The sequence below is a fragment of the Alexandromys fortis genome, unplaced genomic scaffold (genome assembly GCF_014885135.2).
Source record: "Alexandromys fortis isolate MF-2015 unplaced genomic scaffold, M_Fortis_MF-2015_v1.1 scaffold_62, whole genome shotgun sequence".
Classification (NCBI taxonomy): Eukaryota; Metazoa; Chordata; class Mammalia; order Rodentia; family Cricetidae; genus Alexandromys; species Alexandromys fortis.
In genome coordinates this window covers 2,686,674-2,706,926 of record NW_026067942.1, presented here as the reverse complement: position 1 = coordinate 2,706,926, position 20,253 = coordinate 2,686,674, and positions in this window count along the sequence as shown.

Sequence of the window (20,253 nt, the reverse complement as noted above, 5' to 3'; positions counted from 1 at the left end):
GCAGAGGACTGTCTCTGGTGGTGCTTTTGGACATAAGGTAGCAATTTCCAGAAGCCATGTCCTCTGGTTTCCCTTTCTTCACCTTTCCAAAGTCATGTCACATCCCGTGCCTAACCCTTGACTGACTGAGACCATATCCAGGTCGTGGCGCTGGGTCCGCCATGTTGCATCACTTGGCTAGCATGCTCCTGCACAAAGCACGAGTGAGCAGAAGGCCAGAGCAGCAGAGGAGGCTAAGAGGCCGCAGAGAATGGAGTCGGGCATCCAGCAGGGCCTGCTCTGCGGCCCAGGGAGGTTAATGGTATAAGATTCAGCCACTCACTTAACATCATTTTGTATTTGGAGGGACTTTTTAGGAATGTGCTTCAGGACGGAATTTACAAAGGTCCATCAGGCAGATACCCCCCCCCCCCCCCGTCCCTGTGCCATCACTGCATACTAAAACATTTCAAGGCTCCACTGTGGGGATAGTGAGATTGCTTGGTGGGTAAAGGGCTTGAGTGGGGGGAGCTGAGTTCTGGATCTAGAACCCATATAGAGCCAGACCCAGTTTCCTGTGGGGGTATCTGCAATGCCAGTGCTCCCACAGAAAGATTGGGGGGGTGGAAACAAGAATCCTCAGAAGCTAGAAGACCAGGATCCTACACCCAACAGAAGAGAAAGACTTCGTCTCAAACAAAGTGAAAGGTAAGGATTGATATCCATAGTTGCTCTCTGACCTCCACACCTGAGCCTCAACTTATACACGGGGGGGGGGGGGGGATAACAACAACAACAACAATAATGGTCATAGTAACTACACGTGGAACCCCTGTTTTGCCCCACCTCCATTCCACCAAAGCCTGTGATTTATGGGCACAAGGGCGGCGTTGGCAATAGATGCTGGGAGCGAGAATAATTAAAAGGTGTCAACGGTCAAGGAGGTGGGAATCAGTTCAAGCCCCCCTGGGGCATTTAGCTACTGTGTTGCTGCATCCTTTCAGGCCCCTTCCAGCTTATAAATATTAATTTAAAGACTCCCAACAAGGAGTAAACGGATTTGGGCATAAACCTTCCTGTCAGGGGTGATTTATATCCAATAAAAGGAGAGCAGGATAGGGAAAGCCTGCTTCGCTAAGTTTACGACAGACAGTGAAAGAGCGCCATCAAAATAAAAAGGATTGCAGTGTCGGGAGTGTGGGTGTCTCCCTTCTTAATAAGCAGCGGCTAGAACTGTATTGTTTGCTTTTATCAGGGCCTCACACGGCCGGGGGAAACTTCTCCTGGATTGCTCATTGAACATGTCCAGATTTATAGGCTCACGGCCTAAGCAAGAGCGAGATTATTAGGACTTAAAAGATAATAGCACCAGCAAGGAAATTAAACCGGCTTTCCCTACTTACAGGGCATGAGCGCATGACGTCTGCTCTTCCTGCACCTAACACTGTAGTACAGGAATGTGTTCAAAGTAAGATCTGCCTCAGAATCTACGCGGGAATGACTTTGCGACAGAAAAAATCTGCAGCCACACTCTCAGGTCCACCGAGGACCTGCTTATGTGGGTCTGAAAGTGATGCCAATGAAATTGTTTTGTGGGGGCTGGGGGCAACGGCTCAGTCAGTAAAGTGCACAGGGACTGAGTGCAAATGGATGCTCAGTACACACATAAAAATGCTGGGTGTGGTAGGGCATCGATGACCCCAGTTGTGGGGAAGCAGAGGTGAGGAAGCGACTGTCACAAAGCCCTGAAAAGTCCAAGCTGACAGGGACAAGCAAGATACAAAATAAACCCATACCCAAGTATGGCCAAGTCTGGGAGAAGGAAGGTATCATGGCTGACCCCAGGCTTTTAAGTGGAAATATCTATGTTACACACCACTTAGGAATCAACAACACTAAGGTCTTAGCATCGGTGGTGTGATGGGCTGGGGACCAGATACATAAAGCTTTTCTCTTGTGTCAACATTAGAGAAAGATGTATTTATACATGAATAACTTTGTCTGTTAGAAGTAACCCACTTTGGTTCATCGGAACTTCTAGCTGTAATATAACCTACATTTTGTTAATGTTGCTGGTTTGGTTGTACAACTAAAAGCAAAATTCACTTTGTAAATTTTAAACTGAGCCTGTGTGTGAGTGTGTATGTGTTTCTGTATGTGCTTTGGTGTGTGTTTACAAGGGCAGGAGCACTTGGAGGCCAGAAACACCAGTTGCAAGCAATTGTGAATCTCCCGGGGTGGGTGCTAAGAGCCAGACTCAAGTCCTCTGTAACACTCATATGTGCTCTTAACTGATGACCCATCTCTACCCCTGAGAATTTCGCTCCTGCTTCCCATGGTCTCATAATCTGACTGCAGTTCTGTTGTGGGAATTTATGGTAAACTGGACACAAGATGGTCAGACTATTGGGAGTTACTGTCTTCCCGTGGCTTACTATTCGTTGCATAAGCTGGCATTCATGCCTGAGGATATGAGGGACACTGGGCAATTCTCACTTGTTCTCTCCTACAGTGAACACCTCGATCAGACTCCTCGCCAGGAAAGGTGATGGCTCACAGCTGAGTGTTCACCTATCTGCATTCCAGACATTATGGAATTGTCCCTTTTAGACCATTAAAGGGACAAGTAAGGTGGCCTAAGAGGGATTTATATAAAAAGCGCTAGGTCTGATGGAGTCCGTTGTAAAACACACGGAGGCGTCGCTGAAGTTCCACCTGGAGATCACACCACGATTCAAAACGAATGGGTATGGATGTACGGCAGGAAGCCGGGAACGAAGCGAAGCAAAGCCCTGATTGAAGGGAACAGTATGGTTGGGATGGATGTGTGGCAGGAAGCCGGGGATGAAGCGACACCCCGCTTGAAGGGAACAGTATGGTTGAACAAAGCTTTGACGGTGGAATTAACATGAAACAAAGGCCCTCTGAGGAAGATCAGTCTGCAAAGAAATGAGGAATGCATAAAACTTCGTTTAATTTATGGGATTTATATGCTGCTGACCAGTAAGTGTAAAGTCTCATTCCCCTGGCCCTCACTATCACTCATGTATCTCTTGTCAGTAACTGGGATGCTCTCGGAACATAACAGCTACGGTAATATTTCTGTTCCCACTGCAACTTTACTGCACCCATGAAACCCGGTAATCTTTAAATCCCCTCACTGTTAACATCTGCTGAGACGTTATTGGTCCCAGCATAGCCAAGCTGCTCAGAAATTACAGTTAGCAGAGTAGTTAACGCTAAGGGTGTAATTCTGGGCGCAACCGTGTCTGAAAGGGGCTTTAATTCGCCCGGTTATTGTGTTTCTTTTAGTTTTTTTTTCCTTCTTTCATATCTGTTAGTATCACATGCTCATTGGCTTGAGAGAGTGCCCTTTAAAACCTAATGAGATGGATGGATGGATGGATGGATGGATGGACACACACAGTTTAACCTTGTTCAATAAACACTATTTTACATACTGGAAATTTCTACTTCGTCCCTCCAATTACCTCTTTTCCTACAACATTTACATTTCTTTTTTAAAGATTTATTTTTTTTTATTTTTAATTATGTATAGATGTGTGTATCTGACTGTGTAAGTAGGTATGAATGCAGTGTCTTTAGAAGTCAGAAACATCAGATGCCCTAGTGTACCTGGAGTTACAGGCAGTTGTGAGCCATCTGATGGAGGTCCTGGGAACTAAACTTAGGTCTCTGGAAGAGCAGCCAGTGCTCATGATTGCTGAGTCATTTGTTCAGCCCCTAGAGCCTTTTTAATGGAAGGAGGTACCATAACAAAAATATGATTGTGAGCATTTAGCAATTTGAGCTAGGAAATCCAGCAAATTTTTATAAATTCAAGACATATTATTACCCTTTTAAAATGGTTGGATTATTTTGAACACTAACAGATCTTCACATAAGATAAAATTTAGCAGGTTGGTTGTGACTTCTCTTAACCATATAGTTATTCTTTAGTCATAAATCAATTAATTTTTTACAACACTACTCTACAAAGCCATCTTTGTGATTAATGCAATTAAACTGACATGATAGTGACAGCACTTGATAATAATACACATATCTCATATCAGCATGCTTTATATTAACATAAATACTTCTATTTTAGTCAATGAAACACGATCTTCAAGTATCTTAAAAGTGCCTATTTCAGATCTAGTGGATGCTTTGGTGAACTGCTTGGTTAAATTACAAAAAATTTCTCTGATCCAGAAAATGTTCTCTCACCAATTAAAATATTAAATTTCAACTTGTTTTTATTATCAAATATAAACGCATGAAAGTAATTTAGCATTGAGCAAATCATGGGGCTTATTGTTTCCTGATCTTATTGAGAGCTGGAAGCACATACTCCTTGGAAAATAGACAATGACATTTGAAAACTGGATAGGGAAAGAGGCCCTGGAGAGGGGGAGAAACCCTTGTGTGGTCTCCTTGCTATTGAATTTAGCAGAGTTGTGCCGATCTTCCTCAAATGCACAAAGCACATGCTCACGTTACTATTGCGAGGTATGTTGTGGCTAGAGCAACGGTACCATTTCTCCCTGTGTGGATCTATGTGTGTGCAGCCTCCCAAGTATTCCCACGTTGTGCCGTGCATATGCTTAATGTCTGTTGAGGTTATGTTGTTAGCTGTCTCTGCAGGAGACACGTGATGATCTGATGAAGATGAAGACTTCCCCAAACAACACATAGAGGATTTAGCCTCTACCAGCCTTCCCTCTGCGTCACGAGGAAGCTTCATCTCTGTATTTCCTACTGTCGGGCCAAGAGCAATTACACTCAGTACTCAGACACTCTTTGGCCAGAAATCTGTCACTCTTCCTACTATATTCTCTACATGCTGGCCTACCTCCTTCCTTGGATCTTCCCATCTGTCTTTATTCAGTCTCAATAGGGTTGGATTTCTTTGTGTGGTGTGTGTGTGTGTGTGTGTGTGTGTGTGTGTACATTTGTACAGGTACCCACAAAGGCTAAAGAGGTATCAGATCCCCTGGGTCTGGAGTTCTCAGGGGGTGGTTAACCACCATGTGAGTAGTGGGAACTGATCCCCCATCCTCTAGAAGACCATTAAAGGGACTTTTAACTGCCGAGGCACTTCTCTCCAGCCCCTTGGCCTGGATTTCAGAATCTGCCATCTTCCTGCCTGCAGTTCAGACTGTGGCTAGAATATGATCTGAGAGGATGTGCCTACGTTCAAACACGTTCAGGAAGTAGCTGGCACCTCCTGACTCTGAGTCCTGTCCTGGGTGTGGTGCCTAGCCTGCTGTGCCCTGTCCCAAGTTCTGCTTTGGCCACCATCTTCCTTCCTGCAGTGTTCTCACACTGGTCTTCACTACCCCATTTCTCACATTTTAGCTTCCCAAACTCAAGGTTCTTTTCCCATATTGACGCTCCAAGGGTGTTGTCAGGAGAACATTATTTATCTTATAGTATTTGGTTATCTTTCATGACTATGAGAAATTTGTAATACAAGCTCTAGGCAGAGAAAGGAGGAAAAGCAGCCTAGGTTTTAAAACGTATTCACAAGACATCACTCAAACAATGCAGAATGTTACATTATCATCAGCTGTTTGCCCTTGTTCTCTTCATCCTTCAACCTTCTGAGAACGAGCATGTAGGAAATCTTAGGTGTGGGGTCCAAGCATCGTCTGGTTAGTGAAGAGCAGCAACTGCTCACTTGCTAGCTGGCATGCTCGCGGCCAACAGTGAGAAGGTGTCGCGTTGCCTTGCCCTCCTTATTGCTAGAAAACTCAAGTGCCTGGGATTATCCTTATTGAGGCAAGGTGCATCTAAGGAAGAGAAACATGTAAGAGACAGCTGTTATTTTTGAGTTTGTATATGTGTTTGAGAGAGAAAAATGAGGAGAGAGAAGAGGGGGTTCTTTCTTTTTCATCCATGACACTGTGTGTGAACAGGCTCCATCAAGTCACCGAAAAAGACCCAGTAGAAAAAGGTATCCTTGCTTTCTTCTTCTTTGGATCCCTTCATAGTCGACACCCTTTCCTGAGATCTCATCTCTCTCTCTCTCTCTCTCTCTCTCTCTCTCTCTCTCTCTCTCTCTCTCACACACACACACACACACACACACACATCTTTAGTTGTATGTTTTCATATCCCAGGTATGCTGAGCTTCCTTCTCTCCTCACTGCCTTTACTTAGGGATAAAGGGTCCAGTCCCTTCCCTGAGATACCCAACATGAACATCCATTCACATACTTGGAAACACAGTAGGAATTTGTTTAGAAGTACAAATGATTCTGAAACATTGTATCACATGGCCTTGTATCACAATAGGCAAATCTTCAATAGTGTGAAATCACCACCGAACTGGGGAATCCCAAAGCTGCCATTCTGGGTTAGGTGTTTGTCACCCAGACTATATTTCTATATTATAAAGTTATTATTAATTTTTCAAAGTATGAGAATGATGGTAGCAAGGATTCCTTGTGAAGACATCATTAGAAATTTAGGCATGAAAAGAGATTCATAAGTCATAAATCCTGAATTATTATAACAATAGCTGTGATAACAGCAAAATGCATAGTCTGGTTTTGAGCCAAATTAGAAGTCTCCTTCATATGAGATACATTCCCTGCTTGAAAGGGCCTCAGTCTTTGTTTATCAAAGTTACCATAACATCTGTTGAACAACTTAACAGAGAGGAGAAAGCTAAATTTTTGACACAGGCCAGAATCAACAAGACTTAAGAGCAAGGGAGGGTTAAAAACCTCAAAAATTAGCATACAATTATTCATTCAACAACCATCTCAACTGAATCTTTAATAAAATGCTGCCCTGTGTCCTGTGTCACTTCAATAATAGTTAAGGAGCAATGACTTTATATTTAGTGTCTGAGAACCCTGAGATACAAACTATAAGATAAACCCCAGCTTCAGTGTGTCCAAGAATGTCAATCTTGCTACAGGAAGGAAACACTTGATCTCAATCCGGTTAGAGGAAATTCATTGCACAGAGAAATACCAAACAGAACTCTTTCCCATGGAGAAGGAGGACGGAAGGAAAGATGAGGGCTCGCACTGGGCATGAGGGCACACACTGGACATGAGGGCACACACTGGGCATGAGGGCACACACAGTTGTCCCTGCACTTGAGGAACTCAGACAGGATCCGGAGTTGGGAGCCAGCCTGGACTACATAGTTCCAGATCAACAAGGAAGACACAGCAAGACCCTGTCTCAAAATACCAAATTAAATAGGAACGAACAAAAAGCCACCTGCCAGGCAGAAAAAGAGGCATAGAAGAGCATTCCAGAAAGGAGCCACATACCCTGCTTACACTTGCAGCTTGTTCTGCTTTTGTTGAGTTTGATGTGTAACAATCAGAAAGAAGTATGAGCAATTCAAAGTGTATGGGGTTTCTCTTTAAGTATTTAATGAGTTCTAAGTAGGCATTTATTTGAGAATTCTGAGAAGGGCTTTGTGAACTTCAGTGTTGAGAAGAGATCTGATTAATGTACTGAAGAGAACTGGTGAAGAGGAAGAAGGCTGCCATGTGTCTGTTATCTCTGTCTTTTATCTATCTATCTATCTATCTATCTATCTATCTATCTATCTATCTATCTATCATCTATCTATCTATCTATCTATCTATCTATCTATCTATCATCTATGTACTGTTTATCATCTATTATATATATGTACAAAATCTATCTATCATCTTAAGAATAGTGTAGGTTCTTTGCCAGCATAAATCACATGCTTTCCTATTTACCCTTCATGTTATGCACTGATATGTGTGTGTGTGTGTGTGTGTGAATATCACATAATTCTTAATCTTACTGTTTAAGTTTGGTGAAGTTTGAGTCTGAGAGTTAGTAATTAGAAATTCATGACCTTGTTTTATTTACTGGGAAAATCCAGAAAATTCCAGTATCCAGCACCTGAAATTTGCTTCCTTCACACAAAAGCAGGTCACCATGACAAATTCTGAAGGTGTTATGGAGTGTGTTTAGATATTTTACTTACTAGGTTCACAGATAATCATTTTTTATGTGTGCCATTAGCAAACCCTAGAAATTAATCTACTTCTACATGGGAGTGTCTGGAGGTTAGCTGCCCTGGGACTATCTTGAATTATTTCCACCAATATGATGAGACACGATCACCACCTATGACACAGACACAAGACAGAGGTTGGTGAGTGTCTTTGTCAGACCAGTTTGGGCTTGGATTCAGCTGCACACTTTTGACATAAAGAAATCGCCCTGCCTAAATTACCTTCATTTCAGTCTTTCAGTAAGATTATCACAGTAGGGATTTTGCTTACTAATTTCTGTCAGTACACTAGTTTAACATAGAATTCTCTGACAAAATATAGTCTGTAAAATTCTTCAGGAATTAAAAGAGATGATTTTAGAATCTCTTATTAAATTTATTTATTAGAGGGCTCATGTGGAGGTCATAGGGCAACTGAATGAAGTCATCTCTACCAAATCTCCTACCATTAGAACTTCATACTCGGGTCATTAGGTTTGAAGGGCGGGTACCTTTACCTGCTGAGCTGTCTAAATGACTCTAAAATACTTTTTAAAAGTCAATGTCAAGAGAACATTTCCTTTTTAACTGATTCTCATCTATATACTTTACAGACACAATGATTTGTTTAATCTTCCCATCAGTCTTAGGAGGCTTGCCCCGCCAGTTAGAAGGGCTGAGGTCCTATGCAGACCTGTCCTTCCAGGGACGTGTGCTATCACCCACTGATTCCAGGGCCAGCTTTGCTGCATGAAGTGGCTCCATAAGGGCTGCCCTCCCCTACAGCACATCACTCCCTGAGAGAGAGAAAAGAATAAAGGGGATTGTCCCTGGTATATGAGTCATGAGAGGAGTCTGTTGGCAAACCCCACCCATATCATGGAACCCTGAAGAACCATATGAAGCAGAGCAGAACCTTCCCATATTGTCTGCTCATAACTTTATCAGCCCCGACTTTTAAGTCCCAACATTCACCATTCCTCAGGAAAACATGAGATAAAAAATAATGAAGCATGATATAAATAAAAAATAAAATTCTTTTTAGCCCTCAGTTCCCTCTCCCTCTTCAACTCAGCATTTTTTTTTTTTTTCAGACAAGGGCTTGGCTAAAGTTTTGAAAATACCTTTCTAAGGATCTTCTCCTGCCTTGCTTCTCAGTTTGTTGCTATTCTTGACCTCTCATTGGGGATATTCATTTCTCTAGCTACACATTCATTTAAATGTTTCACAAACAGTAGAGGTGAGCCATCTAATAAATTTGTTGTAATTGTCTTTTATATTCCAGCTGTGAATGTCTTAGGATGTGTGTTTAGGGCTGAGAAAGGCATTTTTCAAAAAAAGTATTTGGAGAAGCTTCATTAAAATTGAGTGGGAAGTTAAAAAGCTGTCCTGTATATGTGCTAAAAATCACTCTGGGGGCGTGGTTTAGGGGCTGATTAATACATACAGTGAATTGGCTGCATGTGTCAAGTTTTAATTCTAAAACAAATGTTCATGAAGTACCACAATATGCCCCACCAGACCTAATGCTACATATGTCATGATAGCCTCAATGACACCTGAATTACATTAGACACACCTCAGCTGACTTTTGTAAAAGTTTATCAGATATCACATTTGTGGATGACATAAATCAAATCCATCATCAAAATCTATCTTTTTCATATATAGTCACACAAACTGGCTCAAATTTAGATGGCTTGCTATTCTTACAGAGGACCAGAGTTTGATTTCCAGTACCTACACTGTGACTCACAACTGCAAGTAACTGTAACACTAATAGATCTGATGCCCTCTTCTGGCATCCATGTGCACTGCGCACATATATACACATTTACACACAGATACACAGCAACACATAAATAAGATAAATTATAGACAAACAAAAAATTCCCATGATGTGGGATTCCCCTCTGTATGCTGTGAATACCATTGGCTAATAAAGAAACTGTCTTGAGCCTGCACAGGGAATAGAGGAAGGTGGGAAAAGCTAAACTGAATGCTGGGAGAAAGAAGGAGGAGTTAGAGAGAAGCTATGGAGCCACTGCCGGAGACAGACATGCTGAAACTTTGCTGGTAAGCCACAGCCATGTGGCAATACAACAATTAATAGAAATAGGTTAAATTAATATGTAAGCGTTATCCAATAAGAAGCTAGAGCTAATGGGCCAGACAGTGATTTAATTAATATGGTTTTTGCATGATTATTTTGGGGATAAGCAGCTGGGAACCAACAAGCGGCCTCTCACAACATTCCTGAAGCATTTATTATATAATGCCTTGTTTATAAGTTCTAAATGATCAAATTGAATACAAAACCACTGAAGGCAATTTACTCTATCAATTTTAAAGAGATGACTTTTAAATGTGTGACTGAACTCTACAAAAAAATGTACATTGCTAAAAGTAACCAGGTAAGTTAAGCATAAAAAGAATTCATTTTTATAAATGCTGGTTTCATTAGAAATCTGCATAATTACTTTAAGTTTTTTGAGATTTATTTTTATTTTATATATGTGAGTATTTATTTCACTTGCATATTTGCCTGAGCATCACATGCACTCAGTGCCCAAAGAGGCCAGAAAAATATGTCAGGTTCCATGGAACTGGAGTTACAAATAGTTGTGAGCTGCTATGTGGGTGCTGAGAATTGAACCTGGATCCTCTGCAAGAGCTACCAGTGTGCTTAACTGCCGAGCCATCTTTCCAGCCCTTTACATAGATACTTTTGATTTTTATAAGCAATCAAACATTGCTTCATTAGTAGGCAACACTGTGAGTATACATCACAAGTATACAAATAACAAAATTTCTAAGATTATTAAGATTGTTATTTATTATTATTTGAAATGGATGAATGGCTGTTTCCTCTGAACTGAAACATTCCTTCCAGGAGGAAGGGAGAGGTTTGTGAGAAGTAGGAGGTACACAAAGGGTCACATCTGGAAGAATGAAAAGTTGAAGGATTCTCCAGGACTCTCCATCAGCAATGTAAGAAGGAGTAATCAACTCCTGAGGAAAAGACTGACCAATCCAGTGATGTGAGATGCCCTACATTATATGTGTTGCATTTATTGGTTGGTGAATAAAGCTGTTTCAGCCAATGGCTTAGGAGAGTAAAGCCAGGTAGGAAATCCAAACAGAGATAGAGAGAAAGAGAGTAAGCAGAGTCAAAGAGATGCCATGTAGCTGCCAAAGAAGACAGATGCTGGAACCTTGCCCAGTAAGCAACAGCCTCGTGGTAATACACAGGTTAAAAGAAATGAGTTAATTTAAGATATCAGAGCTAGCTATAAATATACCTAAGCTATTGACCAAGCAGTATTCTAATTAATATAGTTTCTAAGTGAGTATTCTGGCCTAGGTGGCTGGGAAACAAAGGAGCAGTCTCTGCTTACAAATGGTGCCTACCATCTGGGGCATGGATCCACATAAGACCTAAAAATTTTAGAAAAAAAGAGAGGGCTTCTAGACTCACAAAAATGGGAGCCAAGCACAATGTCTTGGGAGCCACATTTTTTTTTCCAGATAGGCTCTGTTTACTGCTAGCAAATAGAGGTGCAATTCCTTTAAGAGAAGGTTTTCTGACTCAGCATTAGCAGCAAAAACTGTACAGTTCCTTTAAGAGCCAGCTTCCTGGTTCATGCTAGTCCTGTTACTGAGCACTTAAATGAAGTCTGTGAGCAGCTTGTAACAAATTGTTTAATGGCAACATAGATCTGCTGTGTCCCTGGAACTGGGATGATGAGCATGACCCGCAGAGACACTAAACATGCCTCCACCCATACTGGATTGGGTGGAGCAAATGGGTAGGGCTGCAGAGTTGGTCCTAGCCACACCCACTCAGAATTTTAAAAAAAAATGTTCCTGGTCAGAAAATGATTACAGATACACAATCAAGATAGATTCAGACAAAAATAAAGCTCTGAATGGGTCACAGTGTATTTGAAAAATGTACATAAGCTTAGGGGAGAGAGAATAAAAAGAGTATAGACAGTTATAAAAGACAGACTATCACAGATTAAAGGAGTAAAGATAATAAAATAAGTATTAAAAATAAAGTAAAAGATTAAGCCACCTAGAGATGGAAAATATACAGAGTCTGAATTATGTGTATTATTATGTTTTCTTTGAATTTTTTGACTGTGAATGTGCTAAGTACAGAGAGATATTTCATTGTACAGGCTGCTAAGCTAAACCAACATATATATTTTAAAGGTATCTTGACTTCAAAATTTGACTCTAAGTTTATGTTGCTTTGGAAAAAAGGTTCTGCTTTCATTTCTACAGAAGATGAAATGCTGTGGATTCCTTCCATGATAATGTGGTTTGATGGAACAAGACACCCTGAAAAGTCTCCATGAACCCTAAAAATACTTCACCCAAAACCAACAGGAAGAAGTTTGGAGAAAACAATGAACAAATTTTTAAAATAATTGTTTATAAATGTTTTCATTTAAAGGGAGATATGATATAGAGATGAATACTTTGCATTGGTATGGATTTTGGTCTCTTGATACAGATTTAAAGATGATTTTGTTACTTTGTGCATGTATTTCTTCTCATTTAAGTTACTGTGTTTGTGCATCTCATTTAGAAATATAATGCATAAGAAATACAAATAGAAAATCATTTATAATGTAGTCATGTTAGGTTTTCTAGATATACAGAGATATATTTCAGATGGATAGCCATTCTTCAAACCTTTCAAAGACCTACAGGCATTTAATAGGTTTTGAGAACTTAGACTTTTCTTGACAGTGAGACATGTCTGCTTCTGGCAGCACCAATTATTTCAGAGAGGTTGATGGGCATTGAAGAAACTCATTATAGAATTTGCCTTCAATGTGACAAGGCTAGCTTGTTGGGAAGAAACTGCTCTTGCCTGGACTGCTTGATGGTATGCTGTATGAACTGGACATACAGGACTGACAGAAAAGTGACTGCTGAACTTTCTAAAAGATGGAATGGTCCTTTAAAGTTCCTGTTTCATGAAAGAGTCTGCCAGACATTTTGCATGATAGAGAAGAAAGTGTCTGACAAACTGCCAATATAGGTGAAACAATGTTTCAGATTTCCTGTTTCATGGAAAAGTCTGCCAGATATTATGGGCCTGTAGGCTGAAGATGGGTGCCCCAACATTACAAAAGAACTTTGGTTGAATGTGCAAGCAGCAAGATGTCTCTGTTAATTCTAGAGTTTTGGAAGTTGCTTATAATCCACTTTCTGTTTACTTAGGTAATAGTATATCCTTCTGGATTCTTTAATGGGTTTGAAGACTAGATAGTTATAATTATAGCTTTCCTTAGTTATAATAAAAGATAAATTTGATATAAAACTTTAGATACAAATAGACTATTGTAACTATAATTCTTGCTTGATAACTGTTTTGTATATGTAATTTTACAATGTTAATGTTAAAATCTTCCTTTTTAATTAGACAGAAAAAGGGGAGATAATGTGGGATGCCCTTCTGTATATGTGTTGCTTTTATTGGTAGATGAATAAAGCTGTTTTGGCCAATAGCTTAGCAGAGTAAAGTCATGCAGGAAATCCAAACAGAGATATATAGAGTGGCAGAGTCAAGGAGATGCCACATAGCTGCTGAATGAGAAGGACCCAGAAACTTTCCAGTAAGCACAGCCTCATGACAAGACACAGATTAATAGAAATGGGTTAATTCAAGATGTAAGAGCTAGCTAGAAATATGCCTGAGTCATTGACTGAACAGTGTTGTAATTAATACAGTTTCTGTGTGATTATTTGGGTTTGGGTGGCTGGGAAATGAAAGAGCAGTCTCCTTTTACAGCCCAGCAGCACAGGAGATACTCAGACTGTGGGGTCACCTGGAAGCTGTGGAGAAAGCATCAGGGCTGTGTCATGAGTTATCCCCCTGTTGGGGTGAGTTTTTCAGTGATGTAGTTGTTGCTCTGTGTCATTCCTGCTCCTGTATGTAACCCTTCCCACACACCCCTGTTAAACCCCAGTAAAAATTCATTAGTTTGCCCAATTGAGCTTTGGTGCAACCCTTATTTTCATCTGTTGGGGATCTCTTTCTGGGGTGAGTCAACATGTGTTGTGTCTCCCCAGGGAAGGTTTGCCACACTCAACAATGAATGACTGAGGATTAAATGCTGTATCAGTAAAGTCTTGTCTTCCTCTGTCAGCAGACATTTAATTTCTGCTCATGGCCACATATGTACTGTGACCAACTGAGAACAGGAAGAGAAGTGAGATGTGACCATGTCCTTGGGTACTGCTAAAAAGATAAAATGGGTTCTGATTTTTTTAATTTTTCATTAATGAATGTGTCTCGGTTGTCAACTTGTTTGGATCTGGAATAACTAAGAGATATGCCTATGGGTGGGTCTGTGGTAGGATTTCCATGAAGAATTAACTGAAGGAGTGAGGATCACCCTTAGAGTAGGCAGCACCCAGAGGCTGTAGCCAAGATCAAAGAGTTCTGATGGGAAAGCCTAACTATATTGAAGGATCATGGTAGGGCAACTACTGATACTAATTTGGCAGCCACTTGAAAAGCTGAGTTATTTATGGCAATCTCCGAATTCAAATCATCTTCACTCACGTGGGATTCACTTTGTTTGTTTGTATTTGACTTCTCAAAGTGAGTCATTAAGTGAAATTGCCTTTGGACAAACACAGACTTTCAAACAACATTTAATAATTATGCAAAATCAAGACAAAAATAATGTAGAGATAAAATACTGGGCCTAATGACAATTTCTGTCAGTGAAGATGGAATTTAAAAAGGAGAATGTATCCCTGATAATCAGTTATTAAGAAGTTGGTCCTATTGAAGTGCAGTTTCTGTATACTGTAATGGGTTGACTGTCCCCCATGGACTAATGTGTTGATTACTCAGCCCCCAGCTTGTGTGATTCTTTAAATGCAATCGAGCCTTTAGGAGAGGGAACCTGACTGGCAGAAGTAGGTAACTCCGGACGAGTCATGTGGCTGAGACATAGAAGTTATACTCACGCTTGAGCCTGAACTGTTCTTCCTGTTTCCTGGTCTGCCTAGATGTGAACAGAAACCTACACAATCTGATGGCATGGGCAAGACTGCCCTGCTACCATGATGCATTAGCCAGGTTCAGAGCTTACAGAATGAATCTCTTTCTGTTTCTATGTACACACACACACACACACACACACACACACACACACACACGAGATTGATTAGAATTCTTGACAGACTATGGTCCAGCTAATCCAACAATGAATGCCTTTGAAGATCCAAGAATCCAGTAACTGTTCGGTCCACAAGGCTGGAAGTCTCAGCTTGTCGTCAGTACATGCCAGCATCCTGAAGAAGCAGGCTCTAAGGCCAGTGAAGGAATGGACTTGCTAGTGAGAGCAAGCAGGCAAAGAGAGCAAAGCCCCTTCCTTCTGTGCCCTTTATAGAGACTTCCAACAGAAGGCCTGGTCCAGATTAAAGGTGGATCTTCCCACCTCAAAGATCTGGATTCAAAGTAGGTCTTTTCACTTCAAATTATTTAATGAAGAAAAAAAAATCTCTCACGTGTGTGCCCAGTTGTTTTAGTTAATTCTGGATATAGTCAAATTGACAACCAATAATCACGTCTGCCTTCCCTGCGTGATGGGTTGAAATCTCTCTGAAATCATGAGCCAAGCACACCTTTCTCATTCTCCGCTGCCTCTGTCAGTATTCTGGTCACAGAGACAGAGAAAGAACTAACAGAGTCCCTCATGGCCTTAGTTAGTTTTGTTGCTGTCATAGACCATCAAGAGCAAAGGCCATTCAAGGAAGAAAGGGTTTATTCTGTCTCATGGCTCCACAGCAACAGGAGCCCATGATGGCGGGGAAGATACCAGCAAGAGGCAGGAACAGGAAGCTGGGGGATCCCATCTTTAATCACAAGCAGAAAGCTGTTTCCCTAAAACTGGAAGTGGCACAAGGCTTTAAACCTCAAAGTCCACCCCAGGGACATACTTCCTCGGGTGAGGTGCTGTGTCCTAAAAGTTCCATCACCTCCCCAAACAGCACTATCAACTGGGGACCGAGTGTTCAAGTACACGAGCCCGTGGGGAGCATTTCTTCTTCAAAACACCACACCCATTTAATTTCCTCAGGAGACCTGATGTTTCTTTATGCATTTTTCCAAAAATCAAGATTTTGTGTGGGATGAAAAAAAAATATATTCCTTTTGAAGGCTGTTAAACTTTTACCAACTCACTGAGTAAAAGGTCCCAAGGAAGAAGAGCTGACCAACTCACTGAGTAAAAGATCCCAGGGAAGAAGAGCTGACCAACTCACTGAGTAAAAGATCCCAGGGAAGAAGAGCTGACTACCTCACTGACTGAGTAAACGGTCCCCAGGTGAAGAAGAGCTGGCCATTATCATGTTCCACATCTTTTATTGTAAGTCTTTCTTTTTTTTTTTTTTAAGAATTTATTTATGTATACAGTGTTCCGTCTGTCTGTATGCTTGCTGGCCAGAAGAGGGCACCAGATCTCATTACAGATGGTTGTGAGCCACTATGCGGTTGCTGGGAATTGAACTCAGGACCTCTGGAAGAGCAGTCAGTGCTCTTAACCTCTGAGCCATCTCTCCAGCCCCCTGTAAGTCTTTCTTGATGTCAATGGATCCTCAATAATTCATTTATTCACTCAAAAGATATTGATTTTGAGTACTCTCCTACTATGTGCCAAATAATGCCTATGTATTAAAATTGACAAGGCCCGGAGTTGGGGGACTAGAGGTGTAGCTGGAGGGGTCGAGTGCTTCTCTAGGATACATGAAGCCCAGGGTTTGACTCCCTATGCCGCATCAACCAGGTGTGGTGGTGTACAACTGTGAACTCAGCACTCAGAAGATGAAGGTAGGGGAAGCTCAGAGGTTAAGAGATAGCCTCTGCTACATGGGCAGGCCAAGGCCAGCCTAGACTACAGGAGACCCTGCCTCAAAACACAGAAAGAAAGAAGGAAGGATAGAGGGAAGAAAAGAAGCAAAAGAGAAGAGGAAAGTGTGAAGAAATGGACAGAGAAACCCCCTGCTCTTGGATACCCAGACTGGGGCATGACGCCCATTGCCTTCCAGTAGCTGGTATCTCTGCTTGACTCCTGCCTCTCTGTGGCTGCACCTTCACAGCTATGCAAAATGGCTGTTCTTCTCAAGAATCTTGCCTGGTTCGATGTTAAATTGGAGAAAACATAAGGAGTCGGGACAAGTTTTTTTGGGGTAGCAGATGAGGCACCTCCTCTTTGCCCCCAGAAGGTGGGGCCTTACCTTCCTCCCTTTAGAGAACTGCCCTGCTCATTCCCTTCCTGCCCACATTTTCCTGCTCCTCACCTCAGCATAGCCAAGCCACCTTGCTGCTGCATGTCCTCTGACCTGTTACGTCTGTCTCCTAGAATTTTCCAGGTAACCTCCCCATCTCTCTAGCTGGAGGCTATGCAGGCCAGATAATTCTGATATTGTAACGAATACAGAGTACCCCAGGCCACTCCAGAAGGACATGGAATTTTTGTGGGCCAAGCCAGTACTGTCAATAGGTAATTGTTCCTTCACCTCGGCAGGGATATGAGGTGCTCAGTGTTGCTTTCCTGGTCACCTCTGACTGTCCCCAAGTGCCACAGCCTTTAGGCTGGTACCGTGTTGTCCCATCAGAGCGATGCAGAGAATCAAAAATGCACAAGAGACAGAAAGAACCTGGGACAAAGCTAAGGACCACTCGCCTCTCCGCAGCGTCTTGACTCTCCCTGCCTGGGCTGCCAGGTGGAGGTTGTGATTAATGAAGAGACGTCAGAGCAAGAATTCCTCCAGCCACGATGAATGGCGGTGGATTTCTGTGAGGAGTATTGGAGGGTGAGCGGGAGGATAGCCGGGGAAAAGAAGACTGTTGTGGCTGCAAGCCGTGCTGGGCCGCTGTTGACTGTCCCTCGTCCCACCTGCGTCCCTCAGCACCCACACCCTCCAGCCCTCCAGTGGAGCCGCAAGCCACCTCCCCTGTTATAAATAGCAGCACAGATGTTGACAGCAAAATGCTCCCTTAATTACCATACAAACTGCTCTACTTGAGTGAACCGCTTAAAGCAGCCTCCAAAGGAAGCTCACTCAAGCAATTCCGCAGATTACAGCTAATGAACAATATTTCCTCGCACCTATTTAGTGCTCATTAAAATGTAAAAGCCTTTCACTTCAAACAGACGCACAATAAATAATTCCGCTCTCCCTTTCTGTCTCAGAGCAGCTTGGGTAGGAACAGGAAAGAGAGGGCGCTGGCGGAGCAGGGCTGGGCTGGGAGCGGGGAAGACAACCTAGCAGAGAAGGGAGAACAGAGCGAGGAGCTTCAATAAATAGCTGGGGGCTGCTTAGCATTTCCCAAGTCGACCCCTTGCCTGCTAGGATGGGTTTAGAATTCAACATGGATTCTGCACCCAGACACAGACCTCTAGGGCAGGCAGCCAGCCAATCATGAGTGAGGTAGGCCAGCAGAGAAAAGCTACCTGAGCAACAGTCTACATCCAGAAGCAGACTGGAGCGGACTCAAGATAGGCTGGGAGTAGGAAACCCAACACAATATTTTATGTTCCTAGTGCTGCCCCGTGTTTACTTTTTATTATCTATCTATCTATCTATCTATCTATCTATCTATCTATCTATCTATCTATCTATCTATTGGTTGGAGGTTGGAAGACAAATCTCCAAGGACTATACTTTTAGGGATCATTTCTATAGTTTAAGATGCAAATCAGGTAAACCTTGAGTTGTTGCTTGCTGCAGGAGGAAACACATGGAAGGTAGGAAATGTGTTCCTCTTCTAGCAAGGCCCTTGGTCTCCCCCAAGGCACTTTGATTATACGGATTCCTGTAGGTGAGGTGAGCTGGGAGGGGGTTGGGGAAAAGAGGGAGGATATATTTCAGTTGGTGAATTCCTGATCAAAACTGCTGCTGAGCTAACTTTCTTTTCGCAACAATGGGCAGAAGATCATGAACTCTTAAGAGCTCTGGCTTTCTAAGTGTCCTGGATAATCTTCAGGTTCAGCTGGATTGGATTTCCAATCAGCATGTCCACACACCTCTGGGGATGTCTGTGAAGGTGTTACCAGTGAGGTTTCGATGGAGGAGGGAAGAGCTGCTCAAACATTAGGTGATATCTTTTTCTGGGCTGAGGTCCTGGACTGGACAAAAGCAGAAAGCACGCTGAGCGCCAGGGTTTGTCGTTCAGCTTCCTGACTGCAGCCACGATGTGAGCAGCTGCCTCACGTGCCTTCCACCAGGACTTCCCAATTTTGCTGGATTTAGCCTCCCTCACCCTGTGAGTCAGAATAATCCCTCCTTCCTGAAACTGTCTTTGTCAGACATTTTGCGACAGCAAAGGGGGAATAATTACTCTACTGGAGAAAACGGTGTGCCGTTTCATGCTTTATTACTTTATTTGTTTATGAGTGGGGCATGGGATACCTGTGTAGGCTTGTAGAGGTCAGAGGATAACTTGTAGGAGTCAGTCTTTGCCTTTTGCCATGTGGGTCCCAGGAATTGAACTCACGGCTTCACGCTAGGCAGCTTGGTTCCCTTTGGATGTTCGAATTCAGCACAAGAACACATTTAAAGAACAACATGTGATCAAAATTGCCAGGTTTTGTTGTAGCTTGCCTGCACTGACCACACTAGGACTGAGCGCCCAGCCAGGGTAACGGGATTGAAGTAAAAGTGGTCCCTCAAGGAGCCGACACACGGTTAACAAAATCACGATGCTGCGATATGATCAATGCTGCCAGGAAGTAGATTCCAAGGGCAGAAGAAGCTGAGCCAGGTGGAGCTGGCATTGCCTTGCAGCCATGTACAGGAGCTTCTCAGAGACTTGTTGCTTCTTTGTCTGGTCCCATTCACAGCTAAGTGCTGATGAGGGAGTGGCAGGCAGGAGTCGGGGCAAGGAAAACACAAGCAGACACTGTTTCTCATGAACACGGCGGGCGCTGCTAAAGATGAAATCATTCTGGACTTGGCTTTCAACTAAGGTCACTTGAAAATGGTCCTCAACACCCATCTCATTTGCTTTTTTATGCCTGCTTATTTAGTGTTGTATTCAGAGTGATTAATTAGCTTGTACTGGAGGTTTATTAGGTAATCTTTCTGTCAATCAAAAATCACCCAGGTTTCAGGCCAGAATAGAGAGCACCCAGGAATTTTTATAAGAATTTACCTCATTATTTTATTGACAATAAGCACAATGTTAAAACTTGAGAGTGTAGAGCTAATTGAGATATTGCTCAAGTTGATCAGAA